Source organism: Nomascus leucogenys, chromosome 1a (assembly GCF_006542625.1).
Source record: "Nomascus leucogenys isolate Asia chromosome 1a, Asia_NLE_v1, whole genome shotgun sequence".
NCBI lineage: Eukaryota > Metazoa > Chordata > Mammalia > Primates > Hylobatidae > Nomascus > Nomascus leucogenys.
The window spans coordinates 54,286,678-54,308,065 of NC_044381.1; positions in this window are offsets into that span (position 1 = coordinate 54,286,678).

Genomic DNA, 21,388 nt, shown 5'->3' on the forward strand with positions numbered 1-21,388 from the left:
AGATCACACCTCAGGCTACAAGAAAATCTTTTAAACATTTATGGTTGTGAATAAAAGTAATTTTAGCCTGTGGGTACTTAAAGGACAATAAATGTGTACCAACTTTCATCTTACAGCCCAAGGATTAGTATGTACAGAACTTATATCAAAGATGACCTGAAAGCTACTGCCACCAAGGCTAGCTTTCTGACACCTGAGAGATTTATTCTAATAATTTACTAGAACAAACAGCTGGCAATACTATCCTTACAAAACAACATGGTATCTTTATTCTTGTTCTTATAACATAGACATTTACTTTTATCTTCATCTCTATGTCCTTATCCTGCAAGGGAAGGAGAATCTGATATTTACAGATCACCTATTGTATTTTGGCATAAGTGATTTTGAGGCAAGTTCATATTTGCTTACAAAACCACTAACTGCACCTTAAGAATCTGGTATCCCAAAGAGAAATAGCGAAACCAGTTGTACCATTTTGACAAGACTGCCAAATTCTACTTTTAACCGTGGTAAAAATCAGTATACATAAAGGAATGAAAAAACATGCTTTTATGACCGCAATTTTGAAGGAATCATAGGAGTGGGTGCAAGTATTTGAACATAAATTCTTGATACTTGAATACACTGAAACCAGTCTAGAAGTAAGCTAACAACAATTTGTCTGCTCGTCATGTACTGGAAGATTCTGAAGATGCGACAGTGTGGTGGCAGCTCTGTCAGGAGGAGGAAGAAATGGATGACTATAGATCCTCGCCAAGTGCCTAAAAACAGTGTTCAGAATTCCACCCATCAACCTGAGGAGATGAATAACTGAGATCACATTATACCTATATTTCCTGAAGTGAAAACTGTCAACATTACTGTCACTGAGAATGTTCTGACTGAGCTGGAAGGAGATTTTTGGCACTTCGCAATCTGTTAGCTCATATTTCCACAGCTCTGGGGAAATGGCCTCAATGCTTCAAAACCCAATACTTGGATTGTCAGGGAGAAATCAGGGTCAGAAGTAGAATCATTGATCCAGTACTTTCAAAGTTCCAGAAGAAAGAAACAATATATGGTGTCAACAGAACTGACTGAGAAAGAAAGGGAGGGTATTGTTCAATATTCATTATTTGATGTCTATTTATTAACTGCTATTCCATGCACTATTCCAGATGCTGCAAATATAACAGTGAGAAAGCAAGCAAATCTCCTACCCTTAAGAGACTTACATTCATGCTTTGTGTATTTATGTGGTGATGGGGATAGGATAGATGATACGAACATATAGTATACAAGTAAAAAAAAAAGTAATAAAATAAATGGAGCATAGAGAATGATTAGCAGGATGGTGGTTCTTTAGAAAGGGTAGTAGAGTGTCCCCTCTGAGGAGGTGTCATTTAAGGTCTGACATAAGCCATGGTATACATGATGTGTATAAGTTGTTATAGATTGCAGTTGATCTTACCAGAGTGAATCAGGCAGTGATGGGCTAGGGAGCTGACACAGGCTATTATCGTTGAGGAGCTGAGTACTGAAGCAGTAATTTCTTTGATGTTACTTCAGTTTGATGCATGTTTTATACATGTACACAGACAATTTAATGGCAATGTTTTAAATAAGACCAAAGAATTTTGTGAACATGTTTTTTTTTTCATGTAGCAACTGTGGTTTTTACATGGAGAATTTAGTGTCCAAGTTTTATACCTGTACATAGAGATCAAACATTTTTCTCTGTGTCTTCTCCTAACGTACAAAACATTCACAAAACTAAAAATATTGGGTACTTGAGTTTACAAAGAACAATCATTGTCTCATTTAATCCTCACAATATGATGCTGGTGGGTAGATGTTATTATTACCTTTGTTTCTTATAGAGGAAACTTAGGCATACATGAGCACATTAAGCCAGCTCTTGAGCTGGGGGGATGATGCATGCACATCATTTGGCATTAAATTTGACCTTCTTTCCAGCAAACATGAAACTGTGTGTGGATACTACTTAAGTATTTTGAGAGAAGAAGCCTGCATTAAAACATGTTCAGGCTGTCTATAAAAGAGTCGTATAATACAGACATGTAATACTGAAGCAACAAAATGTCTAAATGTTAGAACTGTTTTGATTCTGGTTTGGCAGTAAGTTTATTTTGTAGTGTAATGAGGCCTGACTTCAGATAGATAATGCCTTTGCTTGATACACTTTAGCAGAAGAACATTGCCGAGATCTTCATTTTAAGGTTTGTAATCTAAAGGAATAAACAAACTGCCTTAGTGCAAATACTTTGCAAAATATTAGTTATTGAATTGCCAGTACATTAAAAATACAATCTGTTTTAAAAATGGGAATATACACACACACACACACACAAACACACAGACACACATATATACGTATGCAATATATATATTTTTCTTTTCCCAGGAACTCAGAATGCCTCAGGAACTTTTCCTCAGACATTCTCAAAGCAATATGCCTTTGGGCTGAGATTAAGCATAGTACATTCATTAAAAAATGTTCAATTTTGTTGTTTCTAGGTAGTTCTGCCACCAGGTATGGTGGAGAAGCCACCCAGGTTTAAATTCTTTTTTTTCTTGAGTGATTTTGTCCTTACACTTGCAGAAGTTTATTGAGCTGGTGCTTCTCCTCTGACTGACTTATCACAACATATTCTTGGGAGACTCTGGCGTTATTAGTCTTAAGGTAAAAATGACTGATAACAGCTTAAAGTATTTATTCCCCAGTGGACAATTATATTTTCATTAGGATCAAAAAACAACTCAAACTGTAGAATTTCAGATACCACGAAAGGAAAATAGGAGGAACCTTTTGGAAATTATGAAAGGCAGTTTTATAATATACTTATTTCTAAGGTCAGCTGCTTTTGAGCAATTGAAAATAGTACTTTCCGTAAACTGTCAGAAAAACTTAACTACTATTTTAATGATGAACAAAATAAAATGCATGTCTGCTGAGTTTTCTCACAGCCTTAGCTTTCTTCTCTACCTCATGGCCATGCAAGTTCTGACATGCACTGAAGTAATTAAATACCATGAAGCATCCTCCAATTTTGTTCATGCTCAGCCAAATTCATATCTTCTTCCACACCTCTCAGTAGGTGTGGAGCCAGAGCCTGAAGGAAGATCGCACACATTAGTCCCTCCAAAAATGATGAGCTAGTCATCATCCAAGTAACATTTCTTCCGGAGCAGGGCCATTTCCGTAGTCACGGTGTGTGTGGGGACTTCTCCCTGAAAATTTTGTGCCAGTGAACTTTGGTTAAAATAAACATCAAAGGAAACCTTAGAAAAAAGAAGGAAGAATAATATGAATAATAACAACAGGAGGCATGACTGTTAAGCATTTTATTCCTGCTATCTCACATAGTCCTCGCAATGAACTATGAGGCTGATATTGTTATACCTACAGTAGTCCCATCTCATCCATGGGGGATACGTTCCAAGATGCCCAGTGGATGCCTGAAACCTTGGATAGTACAGAATCCTAAATATGCTATGGTTTTTCTTACATGTACACACCTATTATAAGTTTAATTTATAAATTAGGCATAGTAAGAGACTACCGACAACTAATAATAAAATAGAACAACTATAACAAAATACTTTAGTAAAAGTTATATGAAGTGGTCTCTTTGTCTCAATATCTTACTGTATTGTATTCACCCTTCTTCTTGTACTGATGTGAGATGGTAAAATGCCTGTGTGATGAAATGAAGTGAGATGAATGATGTAGACACTGTGATGTTGTGTTAGGCTGCTACATTTATTTATTTATTTATTTATTTAGAGATGGAGTCTGGCTCTGTCCTCCAGGCTGGAGTGCCATGGCACAATCTCTGCTCACTGCAGCCTCTGCCTCCCGAGTTCAAGCGATTCTCCTGCCTCAGCCTCCAGAGTAGCTGGGACTACAGGAGCACCACCATGCCCGGCTAATTTTTGTATTTTTAGTAGAGACAGGATTTCACCATGTTGGCCAGGCTGGTCTTGAACTCCTGACCTCAAGTAGTCTTCCCACCTTGGCCTTCCAAAGTTCTGGGATTACAGGCATGAGTCACCATGCCTGGCTTATTTATTTATTTATGTTTACTTTAGAGACAGGGTCCTGCTCTGTCGCTCAGGCTGGAGTGCAGTGGCACAATCACAGCTCACTGCAGCCTCCCCCTCCTGGGCTCAAGCAATTCTTCCGCTTCAGCTTCTCAGAGTAGCTGGGCCTAGAGGTGCATGCCACCATGCCCGGCTAGGCTACTACTGACATTTTGACAATAGTCAGAAGGAGGATCATCTGCTTTAGGTGATCCTGGATCATTGATTGAGGAAGTCTCTGGTTGGATGTCAGGAGCAGATGACATAGATGACTAACAGGCAGATAGCACAGACTGCATGGATACATCAAACAAGTAATGGTGCCTGTCCCAGGAAGGCAGAGTGGATAATGTGAAATGTCATCACCCTACTCAGAATGGTGTGCAATTTCAAACTTATGAACTGCTTGCTGCTGGAATTTTTTATTTAATAGTTTGAACCACGATGGACCCTGAGTAACTGAAACGACAGAGAGCAAAACTGCTAACAAGGAGGGACTACTGTATACCTATTTTACACATGGGGAAATGGAGGCACAGTGTAATTATGTGACTTGCCCCAGATCACATACACATTCTATTGTTTGAACTTGTTTTTTGATCCTTATGAAAATGTAAATGCCCATTAGGGAGTAAATACTTTAAGCTGTTATCAGTCATTATTTCCTTAGTACTAATGAAGGTCAGAATGTGTCTGGAGAATATGTTGTGATAAGTCAGGCAGAGGAGAGGAAGCCCCAGCTCAATAGGCATCAGGGAGTGACATTTAAACTTACATGCAGCTGACTCCAACATCCGTTTGTTAGTCTCTCATGTATGCTGAGGACATGAGTGTCAGTGGAAGGAGATGGGAGTATTTATGTCAGGCCTTCCCAAATGGGTGTTTGTTCCCTAGACCCCAGGTATGGCGTTTTATTCCTGTTGCTACCTTAAAGTAGTTTCTTAATGAAGGCAATACCCTGAGGATGGAGATGAGGATACAAATAATAATAACAGTGATTGTTTTTTTTCCTGCCCCTTACCTTGTATTTCCTTAGCATTTTCATCAAATATTTTGGTTGGTACTTGTCCTAATACATACTCACTTATCACCAGACTGTAAGTTCCTTGAAGGCAAGGACCATGATTTTATTTCCTTTTTTTCCTTTCTTCTTCTTATTTTATCCCCTTCCTACTTACCTTTGTCGTTTTCTTCCATTCTTCCTTCCTTTTTCCTACTAGGGAGGCCTATAAGAATCTATGTTGGAACTCAACCACAGAGCCAGTGGGTTTTTAGTAGCAATAGTGAACCCAAAGCTCACTGGGTTACACTGCAGCCTTTTGTTCTTTATGTTTCTTTAAAAGTTCTGTTGGATAATGGTTTTTCATATGGTTAATGTGCCACCTGCTGACCTCTCCTGTGGACTTTTGCCTTGAATATTTTAGTCTTTTACTATGATTGGAGTATCATTTGATAAAATTGGAATTATTTGTTTTCTTATATTGGATATGTAAGATTCGTGTACTTTAATGTGCATTGAAGTTTAATATTGTGGAAGAACATGACTCAGAATATCCCTGGTGCCAAGTCACAGAGATAGTTTTGACCAGAAGAGAGCTTTCAGGGGTTGATTGGTGGGTGATGCCTGTTAATGATAGGAAAGGCCCATGGAGGAAGATGAGATCACCAGCTGAGTGTTATGACTGCAGACATCTCCAAATTATTCCTCTTGATAATGGTCCCTAATGCTCATAGATAGAAAGATGTTGTTATGGTGATGGGATAATGATACTGCAATATGCTGATGAGTCCAACTTGGAAATACTTCTCTGAAAGCCTAGTGCTGTGAGAAGGGTGAGAGATGAAGAATTATCTAGTCCTATGACTCTAGTGGAATATTGACCACATTTTCCTGATAACTACAAGGAAGACAAAAGTACTTGGGTTCAGATGTGGTGGGAGAGAGGTCTCATGGTTCCACCGATACTTACATAATAATTCATTTATGAATGAGATTACAATATAGGATGATTTGTACTTTGTTAAAGGATAAGCAAAGGTTCAATATACCCCCATAGAATGGGCCTCGTGCACCTGCGGATGGATTTAGAAAGGCTTCAGGAAGAAATGATGTTTTAGATTAGTTCTGAGCATAATGTAGGAATTTGCCAGGTGAAGGAGGAAGGATGGGGCTGGGAAAGATGTAACAGGCTTTGAAAGGGAGTTATAGAGAGTTTAAAATAGTCCTGAGAATCAAGTAATAACGAAGAATGAAAAGAGTCCTAGATTTAGCAACAAAGAGTTTGTAATGATCTTGGGAAAGTGTTCTCATCTTTGGAATCAAGGAAGGAAAGATAGATGATAACGTATGAGGACTACATAGCAAATGAGAAAGTGGAGATTAAATTTTGGAAGGTTTACCTATGAAATGGATGATAGTGTTGGGGTGGTGATGTTTTTAAGGGAGCTTAAAATTTTGGAGTTATGCTTTTTATTGAAGTATTACGTATATGCAGTGAATGAACAGAAGTATGATGAATTTTCTCAAAGTAACCATTCTCCAGACCAAGACATGGAAGGTTTAGCTCTTCCGAGGCCTCCCTCATACTCCCTTTCAGTCATTTCCCAGTTCCCAAAGGTAGCTACTCTTCTGTCACCATAGACTGGTTTTCCTGCTTTTGGATTTTATGTAAATTGAGTCACACAGCATGTGCTTTTTGTTTCTGCTATTTTTAATCAATATCCTATCTATGAGATTCATCCATACTGTCAGATAGAGCCATATTTTGGTCTTTTATGTTGCTGTCTAATGTTCTATTTTATTATTATTTCACACTTTCTAATCTGTTGATGAACATTTAGGCTTTTTCCATTTTTGTTTGCTATGAAAAAATAATGTTGCCTTGCAAATTATACATATCTTTTGTTATATGATAGTATGTGTTTCTGCTGGACATATAGGCAGGGGTGTAATTGCTGGTTAAGAAGACATGAGTGTATTCACCTGCAGTAGAAACAGTCAATTGGCTTTCCAAAGTGGTTGTACCAATTTTTAACTCCCACTGGTAATATATGTTGCGTTTTCTCCACATCCTCACCAACGTTTGCATAGTCCTCTCCCACCTTATTTTGGCTGTCCTGGTGGGTATGTGGTGATATGTCATTATAGGTTTACTTGTATATCTCTGATGGATAATCATATAGGACACCTTTTTAGAAGCTTTTTGACCATTTAGATATCCTCTTTTATAAACTGAATCTTCAAGTCTTCTGCCTAAATTTAAAAGTTGGATCATCTTTCTGCCTTTCAAAATTGTTTCGTAGTTATCTTTTTTTACAATAAGAAATATTTGACTGCAGGCAACTGTTTCAAAGACTCAAGTAATAATGGGAACTAACATAGATTGTCAGGTACTCTTCTTAATATTTAATACACATTAATTTACTTAATCTGCGCAAGTCAACTCTGAGATAGAGACTGTTGCCATCTTCTCTCTTTTAAAGGTGGGAAAATTGAGGAATAGATATATTCCAATTCATGTGCCCAAGATCACATTAATAGTAAAGATCAGAGCTGGGATGTGGATGTAGACAGTCTCCTCCTGGAGCCCTTGTGTTTAACTGCTATGCCACTGTGCACTAGGATGCAATGGATGGAGCAAGCATCCTTAGAAAGAATGCTTGGGATCCAGAGCACAGATGGGAAAGTTAGATAGGAGGAGAGACATGCCTAGGAGGTTAAGAGGAAAACTGAGAACAGGTGTGGAAATTCCATGGATGGAGGGTGACAGGAAGCTGAGTGAATTCTCACTGGAGAGTTTTTATTCTCTTTAATCAAGCAGGAGGCAACATCCTGTGTGAAAGTAAAGAGGTGGTGAGAATTTAAGAAGAATGGAAAAGATTTAGATGGACGCTTTGGAAAATGGAATACTGACCCACTGGAAGGCAGGGAAGGATTCCCGGGCACACATGAATACTAATTTCAGATTAGAGACTACAAATCTACTGTAGGACCAATCTTTGTGCTTGTTTGATTGACACCAGCAGAGATTAGTACCCTACCCTCCATCCCAAGAAAATGCTTTTAATGATTCAGGGTTAGATTTTTTTGCTTTCAGTTGTATTGTGTGGACTTGAAGTTCAGGGGAATTTGGACTATTTGGAATAGGGCCCAGGAGACAGCAGATATGGGGATTGGGCTAGAGAGAGATTGGCATGCAGACTGGAGCAGCGATGGGGAAAGACGAAGGGTCCAGTGACTTCCAATCTACATAAGGTCTGAATATCCATGGTAAATGAGTGAGAGGGCTGGGAGGATAGGAAATGGTGATTGGAGATAGGATGTTTGAAATTGTTCTTTCTCTTGTACAGCAGTCTTGATAAGGCACAGAGAGTGATCTTGGAAGTCTATGACTGAAGTGAGGATGGGTGGCGTGAAGATGAAGCTCATTGAAACTGAGGAGGTCAGGAAAGAATTGAGAGGCCAGGTTGTTAAGTGGGTTGTCAATGGGGAAACTGAAGACATACTGAATATTGGGAGACATTGGAGATGGAGGGGAAGATGAGTCCAAGTCTTAAATAAATGTGGGAATTGGCTGCGAGTTTTACGGGTGACTGTGGAAAGAGAGGACAAGAGATGAAAGAAGAGAAGTGAATGCTGCAGCCAAATGACAAAATGCAAAAGAACAGGGTTTAAAAATGAGGGTGGTAGAATAAAGCTTGAGAAGAAGTATAATATTTAACTCTTGGAGCTTGGTTAGCACAATTTCTGGCATATCGAAAGCCGCCACCAAACGTTTGTAGAAGTAAATTCAGAAGAAAGAGTAGGAAGAAGGAAACTGGAAATGATCTGAGGAGAAGAAAGAAGAAAGTCAGAATGGAGGAAAGGCCAGATAAGTGGCAGACTAATTTCCAGAACAGATGCATGGGCAGTCTATTCATTGATAATTTCCTCCTTATTCTGTTTTATTACTTTTCAGTGCTTTTAAAACAGATCAGAGAGTTCTAAGGCATTCCTTTCACATCACATGACAGTAAACTTCAAAATAAAACGTGTCTTATCACGTCTTCCAAATTTGGGGCTTAATCTTACTAAAGACACAGCACTGGCTGCGACCACACAACAACTAATGCATAATGCATCAGGCACAGTTCTGAGTGCTTTACAGTTTAAAAAAAAAATATATATATATATAAATATATAATTTATATTTATATATAAAATATATATATTTATATTTATATAAATAAATATATATAAAATATAATATATATAAATATATAAAAAATATATATTTATATATAATATACATATATTTTTAAGAGACAGGGTCTTGCTCTGTCACCCAGGGTGGAATGCAGTGGCGAGACCATAGATCACTGTAACCTAAAACTTCCGGGCTCAAGCAGTCCTCCTGCCTAGGACTACAGGTGTGCTACCATGCCTGGATAATTTTAAAAATTTTCTGTGAAGTCTTGACTAAGCTAGTCCTAATCTCTTGGCCTTAAGTGATCCTCCTGACTGGGCCTCCCAAAGTGCTAGGATTATATGTCTGAACTGCCGCACTCAGCCAGCTTCTTAATCCGTTAAAAAATCCCCTCAAGAATGATTTTAGCCATTCAGTTCAGGAATTGATGTGATAAAATTGAAGGAAATACAGTTCCCTATTGATCATAGGTCCTCAGCTCTTTTCAACACACTCTCATATCAAGATTTCGATAGCAAATTCAGAGACATAAGTCAAAACTCGCTAGCACTGTATTTACTATATTTCAAATAGCTTCCCACAAAGGTTTTTGTATGACCAGTGGTGCCCTTTTCAGTGACTTCCTGGTCACTTGTACGACCACCCATTTCAATCTCACTCCAGAAAGCTGTGATGTTGATGAGGAAGATTGATGGTACTATAGGAATGACTTTGAATTTTGTCTAATTTATAACAAAGAAAATTAACTATGTGTCAATTTTGGTGCTTTTACTCTTATTAGGAACATCTCTCCACACGGTCACCACCCTGCCGCCAAACCAATTGGAACTCATCCACGAGTCTGTTACATGTTGGGGCTGTGTTAAGAGTGTCTGCCTTAGGTCATTGATAACACAATACTTCTGTTTGCAGATAACTCCTCAGATCTTTTTTTCTAAAAAGGACAGGGATTGAGCTGGCAGATAAAAACACTATCCTCTTGTCCTTTGAGGCTTTCTGCTACAGCACGTTCACTTTTGTTCTCTCTCCATAAAAGTAATTAAATCCGTGGCAGATGAAGTTACTATGTGGCAAAATTCATGGCAAATGGAAATTCTTCCTTTTCCCGTGAACATAAACTCCTTTCTTCCAGCCTCATCCTTCTTAGGCTCCAAAATCTAGGCCGTTTTCATTGCTTGGCACTGCTTCCTCAGACATCTTTGCACTTGCCAGGAAGGTTTACCTGTTTCTGGCTTCATATCAGATCACAGTAGGAGGCTTTAACCAGGGCCCTGGAGCTGTGGGGTGGAGCGAAGTGAAGAATGGGGATTTGGGGAAGTAAAACGCTTACTTTACTCTTTACCTCTGATGAGGACTCTGTGTGCAGCTTCTCCCAGTGGTAAGCCTTCTCCTCAATCAGGACTCTGGGCAGGACTTTCCCCTCTCCTTTGTCCTAACCAAACAGTGACTTAATCGGGGATGTTAATGTAAACATGGGTATTCTTATTTCATTTTAGCATTGGAGGTGTCTCTTGGCAACACAGGGTCCTGGCGCCCTGATGGACTGGAAAAGCAATGTTTATAAACCATTCTTTCCTCAAGACTTGCATAATGGAGCAGAGATTTTCTCTTATCAGTTGACAAAGTAGACTGCCCTTTCAATTCCTTGGCCTTTTGAATGATTTGCATTTGGGAATGGAATATTTTTCCAGAACCAGAAATCAACAAAATCAACCTTCCTTCCTTCCTTTCTTTCTTTCTTTCTTCTCTCTTTCTTTCTTTCTTTCTTTCTTTCTTTCTTTCTTTCTTTCTTTCTTTCTTTCTTTCTTTCTCTTTCCTTTTTTTCTTTTCTTTCTTTCTTTCTCTCTTTTTTCTCTCTGTTTCTCCTTCCTTCCTTCCTTCCTTCCTTCCTTCCTTCCTTCCTTCCTTCCCTCCTTCCTTCCCTCCTTCTTTCCTCCTTCCCTCCCTCCTTCCCTTTCTTTCTTTCTTTCTTTCTTTCTTTCTTTCTTTCTTTCTTTCTTTCTTTTTCTTTCTTTCTTTTTTCTTTCTTTCTTTCTTTCTTTTCTTTCTTTCTTTCTTTCTTTCTTTCTTTCTTTCTTTCTTTCTTTCTTCTCTTTCTTTCTTTCTTTCTCATCAGTAGAATCCTTTCAGTGAAATATTTGGTAAGATATCAATATATTTAACTGCTCAAAACTGAATGGCTGTAATTGAAGTGAGGCGAGGGGTCTGAAAGCTACCCACTGGAAATGCCTGTGCCAGACCGGGTATGGTGGTTCCTGCCTGTATTCCCAGGACTTTGGGAGGCCGAAGCAGGCGAATCACGAGGTCAGGAGTTCGAGACCAGCCTGGCCAACATGGTGAAACCCCGTCTCTACTAAAAATACAAAAAATTAGCTGGTGTAGTGGTGGGTGCCTGCAATCAGGAGGCTGAGGCAGGAGAATCGCTTGAACCTGGGAGGTGGAGGTTTCAGGGAGTTGAGATCATGCCTTGCACTCCAGCCTTGCGACAGAGTGAGATTGCATCTCAAAAAAAAAAAAAAAAAAAAAAGAAAGAAAAGAAAGAAATGCCTGTACCATCCCCTTCCGGCCATGTGGTCCGCAATACATAGAAATTGAACCCCGTGACTTAGTGGGAATATGGCTGGGGATCACTCTTCTCATCTTTCCTGGCTATTTGTATAAGGTGTACAACATAATGGTCTCAGCAGGGGTGTCATTGTAGTTATCCCCTGGTAGCTCCTGCAGACTCCTGCTCACCTTTAAAGTGCAAATACATAAAATGCTCGTCTTTAGATTTGGGAACAAGGTAACTCAGTCCTCTACCAAAGTGTGAGAACTGCTGAAAATGAGTCTTTACCTTAAAGTAGTTTGACTTTACAGCTCCTGGAGATAATGCCCCAGACAGCAGAAACACATTTTTGTTCAACGCAGATATTTATTATATGTCAACTATGTGTTTATCATTGTATCAGGAATTCCTAGGTCCACAGAGTTATTTGGCACACTCTTCTCAAGAACCACATTCCTAAAATACTTTCATATCATGGCTAAGTTAGCAAAGGGAATCTGAAATATTAAGAAAAGTATACAAAGAAAAATAAAAGTCACACATTCTCTCACCAATCAGTAATAATTATTATTTCTTCCTAGTCTTATACAAGATAGATTCCTAGTGATAGAATTCCTGGTCAGGAGGCATTTGAAGGAGGCATTTGGGAATACTGGGTGCCTTTTAAATCTATCACCAGGGAATCTACTTTCTCTCTTAACACACAGGATGTAATACCAGTTAACATCCATGAATACTTCAAGTCAGTTCTCTGGGCTTCTCTACAAGTTTAGTCTTTTCTGTTCAACTAATTTTTATGGCAACCATTTTAATTGTCCTATTCATCACGGCAATCATGAGCTCTCTCTTTAGGTTATATTTTCTATCATAATTGCATGAAATCTATATACGCTATAAGTAGCATATGCATATCCATGTTTATGCATACACATACTCAGAGTACAGACAAGAAGTTCACCTAAATTATTTCTCAGCCAATGCACTGCAGAAATCAGACAGATTTCCCCAATGACTTGCTTTGAGTGCTCAAGAAGAAAAGTAGAATATGTATGTGTGTGTGTGTGTGTATATGCTTTATACATACATTGATGAAATACCCTTTGCACAGCTTATGCATGTAATCAATAAATTCTTTAAAACGAATGCCAACTTCCTGACAAAAAAATGAATTGGCTGTCTCAGCTTCTGATTCTTTATCAAATTCTGAGAAACTCACTTTACCTCTCTATAGCTCAGTTCCCGCTACTGGTTTCAAATGCATTCTAACTGCCCTGAATATAAATCCCAGATTTTCCTCACTGAGGGCAAAGCTCTGGGGTAGGAGTGAACTGCATGTGTAATTGAATCTCTGGTTCAATGAGAAGATTTGTAAGGAGCTTTGCTACCTGTGCACGTCATACTTAGCTCACAGAAATGTGTTGCGAATTTATGTTATAGCTGTAGATGCCCATGAAACAGAGTAGAAGGTTGAGATTAAAATTTAGTTTTCCTCCATTTTCACAGTGGTTTAAGTATTTCTGTGTTGAAGGACACACAGCCCCACAACCAGTGTAACATTTGGCCATTTATTCTGTTTTTTCCTAACTACTAACCGTTCTTTCTCCTCTTGCTGCTTCTCCTACTCCTCCTCTTCTTCCTCCTGCTCCTCCTCTTTTGCCTTCTGTTTTTTCTCCCCCTCCTCCTTCTTCTGGAGATCTAGAGTTGCACTGAGCTACCTGAATTTTCTCTACATTTGCTTTCGATATTAGTAATAAGGATATCTAAAGCAGCCTTGTCTCAGTCATTACACTAAAGACAAATGTTAGATTTCTTAGAAGCTCTTTTCTTCTATTCTCGAAGTGAAAGAGGAGATCCACTGACAGTTTCATCTTTACAGGTGAACAATTGTTAGGGTAAATCCTTGCATCTGATTCTTTTCACTGATCTCCAGAGACTGTTCTCTTTGTGGAATTTTGGTTTTACCATTTCTTTATATGAGTGTATTCAATTTCCCCAAGCTCCTCCTCTTTTATATTTTTAACAGCAAAGTAACAAATTCCAGTCAATGATTGCCTTTTCAGGTGTATATGGAGAACTTGCATCTACGTAGGGTGAAGGGTAACTTTGCTTTACAGACATTTCGTACTTATAGAATCTGTCTAGATATTTTTCATCTCCGTATCTCTGTTGCCAAGATTAAACCTTATTCACCATGCTGGAAATAGATAAATAACAGCTGGTTTTTAAAAATCTTCAAAATTATTTAATTCAATATAGATTGGGAAAATTTGGAGAGACAGAGATAAGAAGTGAAAAACTCCAATAGATATTATCTGTAGCTTTTTCAGACTGATAGACACATAATTTATGTTTACAACACAATTCAGCATAAAATACTAGATGCTATCATGAGATGAGCTAAAAAATGTACAAGCAGAATGAAAGCTCACAAGAAAAATGCACATGTGAAAATTAATTATTATGTTGATAGTTTAATTATGGTCTGTTGCACTTTATTAAAGGCTCTGTCTGGTGATATGAATGTAGAATTTCTTTGCTGAGTTTTCTGTTTACTTCAGTAGGCTGGAAGGAGCATAAGCATGAGATATAATCTTTTATGCCTTTCTTCGATAGTTAGCAGATTTGTTCTTCTGCTTTGCCAAGGAGGAACTAAAGGATTATCAGTAGAGTAATAATGTAGGAGCTGCAGGACTCTGTGATGGCCACAATCTGGTTCCATTGAGTCTCTTAAATGTTTCTGAGTTGAGTCAATTCCATCATCACTTGTTGAGACCTGCTATGAACAATGGCTAGAATTGGACTTGAGAAGAATCAAAGTTAAGTGAGATCAGATCCTTGTCATCAGGAAACTCACAATTTAATGTAGAAAAGTAATACACATCAAACTGCTTCTTGGGCTTGGTAACAGGTATCAAAAATGTACAAAGGAAATACCGGAGAAGGGGTGGTTGAAGATGGAGAAAGCAGTTTTTTGTTGAGGGAAAATATCATTTTAATAGTACTTGATCTTCTTCAGTTTAAAACACAGTAAGTCCTCACCTAATGTCAATGGTTCTTGGAAACTGCAATTTTAAGTAAAACCAAGTATAATAAAAACAATTTTTTTCCTCATCAACATTACAACAAAGGGCCTTGAAGGAAACAATGTTATTTGAGGATCTGCTGTATATTATATGGCGTCAAGTTACAGCTTTCAAGAACCTATCAATGACATTGAGTACTTATTGTACTCTCACAAGCTTTTGAGACAAATTGGGTTTGTAGTATAGCTTGAAATAATCATGTGGCATCTTCCTTTAAAGGTGAGAAATGCCACTGATTTTGACTTTGGAGTGGAAAATTTGGGATAAGAGATAGGAATCTTTAGCTAGAGGATAAGCAATCTGAGGCTGACCTGTGTAATGTAGGGCACGTGGGCCAGTGCCTTCATCTCTGTGGCACTGGCTGCTTCCGTTTCCTGTCCCGTCAGCAAGAAGTCGGGAATTGCTTCAGAGGCACAGCAGAACTAATTTGGAAAATCTGACAATTATCCAAACTGTCTTTTCAATATGGGCTGAGACGAAGACCTTGTATTTATCTTAACAAAACTGAAACTGCATTTCAAATTCTATGTTGCATGGAGGCTCGCTCAATACACACCTAAACAAATAAAGGAAGGGAGATTTTCAGATCCCCACACCTGACCCACCACCTTTTTTTGTTTTGTTTTGTTTTCTTTACTTTTGATATCCTCTACCAAGGCCTTTTCTTGTTAATTTTGCCAGCTAGTTTCTACTTAAAGCTGACTTCCACGGAGATGTGTGTATTTGCGGGTCAGCTTCATCAAACATTCATTGTTCAATACTGTGACAGCTGGTAGCAGGCATACACACTCTTTCCTTGTTTGGTTTTCTGATAAAACCTGTCAAGTGCTAGTTGACTATAACTGAATTTGTCACCCTCTCAGCAAGGTTATACCTCTTCTTACTATGAAATAAAACAATAAAACAACATTTCTAACCCCTCTCTGCCAAACCCTCACAATTTGACAAGGAAATGCATGAAGAACAGGTTTTAACCAGACTAACACCCACAAGGTTCATTGTTGATGAAAAATTCTCACGCATCTAAAAATGTAAGGATCACTCTTGTGAGCACTTGCTCAGGAGACAATGGGAGATGTTGAGAAGGTTATAGCAAAAAGGTACTGGGCTTGTGTGCTGTTCAAACTGAGCATCGGAAATCTGTCAATTCGGGCAACAAATCATCCCAACGAGATGTTTGGTGCCCTGCAGGCCTTCTCTATGAAAATCTTCAACTTCTCAAACTAGTTTATTGGCATGGTAAGGGCAGGTGCTTAGAGGAAAACTCACAAAGTCTGTCTCCTATAGGATGTGCAGTTTCTAAAGAGGAGAGACTATAATGTTGGAGTTTGAATTTCACCTTTAGATGGAAAAAGAGATGAAATGTTTCACTGGGCAAAGTCATCCTTAAGCAGCTACTAGGCAGACCTATATGAGGGTTCTGTCTGCCTCATATAGAAACAACATCATCTTCAGCCAGTTAAAAATGTAAGGATTTTCTCAATGTTTCTGTTATTTCCTGTCTTCCTTCTTTCTTTCTTCTCTTCTTTAGCTTCCTTTTTTTTTTTATTCTAGAAAACAGAAAAACAAACAGCTGCCACACTTACACTAAAGGACTATTAATATCAGATGAGTTGATTTGGCAAAGAAAGTTTTAAATTGTAAAGATCTATTCAATTTTTTAAGTTGACTATTATTATTTATGATTAGTCCGGGAAGAAAATGTCTTAGTGTGTTTAGGTTGCTATAATAAAATGTCATAAACTAGGGGGCTTATAAACAACAGAAATTGACTTCTCACAGTACTGGAGGCTGGGAAGACCAAAATCAAAGTGCCAGAAGACTTAGTGTCTAGTAAAGGCCCTACTTCCTGTTTCATTGTTGGCCTTCCTTTCACTGTCACTTCATATGGTGGAAGTGGGGAATAAAAGATCTCTGGTTCTTCTTTTATTTTATTATTATTTATATTTTGAGACAAAGTCTCTCTCTGTTGCCCAGGCTGGAGTGCAGTGGCATGATCTCGGCTCGCTGCAACCTCTGCCTCCCTAGTTCAAGTAGTTCTCATGCCTCAGCCGCCCAAGTAGCTGGGATCACAGGTGTGCACCACCATGCCTGGCTAATTTTTGTATTTTTAGTAGAGACAGGATTTCGCCATGTTGTCCAGCCTGTTCTTGAACTGCTGACATCAAGTGATCCACCCACCTCAGCCTCCCAAAGTGCTGGGTTTACAGGCATGAACCACTGCACCTAGCCATCTGGTGCTTCTTTTATAAGGATACTGATCCCATTCACGAGGAGGGCTCTGCACTCATGACCTAATCACCTCCAAAAGGCCCCACCTGCTAATACTATCACCTTAGGAGTTAGAATTTCAACATATGAATTTTGGGGAAACATAAACCTTCACTCCATCTCACTAAGTATTAGTCATAGAAAAAAATGGTTCAGAGGTGGTTTCATTTTTAACATGGAGACTGGTCTGGAGAAAGGCTGAACACAAAGTATGAAATTATTTTATGGTAATGATACAAAGAGTAATAAGAACAATTACTGTTTTAGGATGGCAACAATATCTGCAGATAAAAGCAAACCCAAATATCTCAGGAACCTAACACCATGGAAGCTCATCTCTTGCTGAATGTGGCTGGGTTTGAGATGGTTGCACTCCATCCATCCTTTAGAAATGGAGGCTGAGCCATCCTCAGTGCAAAGCTCTGCGATCATCTTAGATGTCTGCCTTCAGCTGATAGATTGTTGAGGAGAGAGTGTGGAGGAAGTTATGGAAGTTTATATGGCCCATAACTGGAAATGATGAGCCTTACTACTATGTATACTCCATCAGCCAGAACAGTCCGTCATATGTTTACATGCAATAGCAATGGAGGCTGGGATATAGAGTCCAGCATCAGGCCCAAGAGAAAGGGGAAACAGGTTTAGTGTTTAGCTAACCCATCTCTGTCATCCCTAGTTACTCATTCCTTCTCTTTTTCAGATTGAATAATTTTCTTTGAATTTCCTTTGTTCTATTTTTAAGTTCCCTGACTCTTCCCTCCTTCCATTCTGCTTTAAGCCCATTCAATATGTTTTAGATTTCAGATTTGGTTTTTTTTTTTTCGGTTGTAGAGTTTACTTTTTTTTTTTTTTTTACAGTTTCTATTTCTTTGCTAGTGATTTCTATTTCTTCATTTATTATGAACATATTTTTCGTTACATACTTGAGCATACTAAAAATACTTGTTGATGTGTTATTTAAAATCATTGTCAGTCCAACATCTGGAACATATCTGGATTGATCTTTGTTGACTGTACTTCCGCTTGAGAAGAGGTCTTATTTTCCTGGTTATTCATATATTAATTTTGGTATCATATCCTGTTCATTGAAAAGGTTAGGTTGTAGACTCTCTGGTTTCCATTATTTCTCTTAAGAGTGAACTTTTGTTTGATCAGACTATTAACTTGTTTGAACTCACACTGTAAACACTGTTTTGCAGAAAGTTCAAATGTCAGTACAGTTATTTTATCCTCACCTGGGCTCTTTGAGTCCATTGCACACATACATGGTTAAAGACTTAGTCAAAGATTTGGGCAGGAGTTTTACAAAGAATTTGGAGCTTCACACCTCTCACTTTTCTAGTACACCTCTCACTTTCTATTGGCTGTCATTGCTTTGAACTCTGTCCTCTAGTTCTTTGGGCCAGAAAAAAAGTTGCAAGTCTTTCAAGTGTTAACTTCTTTCAGAAGCTGCTTGCTTGTTCACTCTTCAGTGCCTTTAGGTAGTTGGATTCCATATTTTGTTCAGAGTTTATAGTTCTTATTTGGGTGTGGGAGCAGTTGGGTGTCAGGCTTGGGGGAACTTAGTCATGCTCAAAGTGGAATTCCACACTAGTCATTCTAATGACTCATACTAACTTACTTATTATAGCTAGAGCTTCAGGGGTCAACATTTTGTGTGCTGAAAAGTATTTTGCTTCATCTGGACCTAAATTGTCAAACCATTCTTACCTGGTCAATTTTTTTTTTCAGTTTCTTAAATCTCTCTTATTTATTTATTTATTTATTTATTTATTTATTTATTTATTTGAGGCAGGACCTTGCTCTGTTGCTCAGGCTGAAATGCAGTGGTGAGATCACAGCTCATTGCATTCTTAACGTTCTTGACACAGTCAATCCTCCCACCTGTCTCCCAAGTAGCTGGGATTATAGGCACACGCCTCCACACTCTGACTAATTTTTTAATTTTTTTGTAGAGACAGGGTCTCACTATGTTGCCCAGACTGGTCTCAAACTCCTGGGCTTCAGTGATCCTTCCGCCTCAGCCTTCTGAAGTGGTGAGATTACAGGTGTGAGTCACTGTGCCTCATGAAATGTCTCCTTTTATTCTCACTACTCTACTGTTTTTTATTCCAATAATGTACTATAAATAATTGAAAATGTAAATAATACTGTAGAAATTGTTTCACAGAGGCCTTTCTCACAAACTGTTTTTCCCATCTGAAATATGTTTAGATATTATGTAATTTTTTTAAAGTTGAAAACATCTGTCTTCTCTTGTAGCAAATTCTCTTTGGTTGTTGACTCAATAGCCATTCTGCAAATTGAGGAATTTTGTTCCTTTCATTTTACTTAAGTTGTTTATATGTAAAAGGGTATATTTAGTGGTCCCTTAAAGGAACAGATTCAGGATATGCCATTTTTCAATTTAAAAAGTTTTTCTTAGCATTACAGCAAGTTTTAGAGGGCATAGTCTCTTTAGGGTTTGCTTTTTTATTTGTATTTTTTTAAGCATTAGAAACATTTATGGTACAATTAAGTTTGCATAGACATTACTTTGTGAATCCCAAAGAATAATACTCATTTGGAAACCAGGTTCCTCTACTGAGTCAGCTAATATTAATTGCAACTGGGGCAAGAGGCTCAGAATTTGTAAAAAGGAAAATGTGTCAAACACTATTATTTCCTTTTACAGTCATTTTATTAGCCACCAATGGACCCTTCCTTCCTGGGCTGCTTGCCCTACATAGAGACTGAATTATTTACAAAAAGTTGACTGCAAAAACTGCATATATAGTTTTCAAGCAGGTGCTTTTTAAACCTTTAAAATGCCTACTGTTTTTGATTGCTTTCACAAATTAGGTAGAAGACACATATATTAGATTCAGTTTAATCATTGTAGCATTAATCTGGTTGGAGAAAAAAAAGTATGCATCCTTTTATATTTAGGAAGCTTTCAGTTTTCTAGCCCTTCCTCTGCAGACTTTCTAGAGTTATTCTTTAAACATTCTTTCTCCTTCACTTCACTACGCATTGGCTCATCAGTCCACTGGAAGCCGACTTCTTCACTTTATGTGATTTAGAACTGGTAAGTTCACAATGCCCTCCTAACTGACATGACATTTTCCTAATTCCTTAGAAGCATTTGTTGCTATAGTTGATCCTCATTATTGACAGAATTCATATTTGAAAATTTGTTTACTCACTGAAATTCACTTGTAACCCCAAAATCATACTTGTGGCACTTTTGCAGTCTTTCATGGGCATGTGCAAAGCAGTAAAAAAATTGAGGAGCTGAATGTGCGTCGTGTCCCCAGCTGAGGTCGGACAAGGCAGTAGTAACCTGTTTTCTTGTTTACATTCTCATTTGGAAAATGGGTGTCCTTTTGCATTCAATTTAGTAACCAAATTTTTGGCATTCTTTTGCTTCTTGTTGGTAATGCCACTGTTTAAAATGGCCCCCAAGGGTAGTCTTGAAGTGCTATCTCCTGTTCTAAGAACAAGAAGGCCATGATATGACTTATGAAGAAAATGTTTTAAATCAAGCCCCAGTTATAGTGCTGTTGGCCATGAATTCAATGCTAATGAATCAATATATATTAAATAAAGTGCCTTTAAACAGAAACATACGTAAAACAAGGTTATACATTTATTGGTTGATAAAAATGCTGTGCACAGAGGTTCACAGGAACCTAATCCTGTTCTTCGCCTAGAGCAATGGTTCGGTATTCTGTAATTCAGTTTTTGTGTGATTTTATAGACCATGACTACCAAGAATAATGGGAATTAACTGCACTTCATTTCTTTCTCCTTTGCAGGTATTTCTTCCTTAATCTACCCTTTAAACTTACATGCCCCTTGGTTTACATACTGATGGTTTCAAGTAGGTAACTTGTCAATTTTTTATTTGCAGCTTTGCAAGCCTTAAATGCCTATAGCCACAGATCTGCTTGATTCTTGTCTTTGGATGTCCCATAGACAACACAGCCTCAAAGTACCTACCTTCACAACCTTTTCTTTACCTATGTTCTGTCTTTATTGATGCCACTCAAGTGTCCAAGCGAGAAATATGAACTCTTTACACTTTCTTCTCTCTCTTTTATCCTGACATTGAACAAAGTCTTGTCAATACCACTAAGTTTTTCTAAAATTTATCATATTTTTGCTATTCCTACAATCATCACTGGCCATTATCCTTACTTATTAGGCCTGAAATGGTGAAACATTAAAAGTAC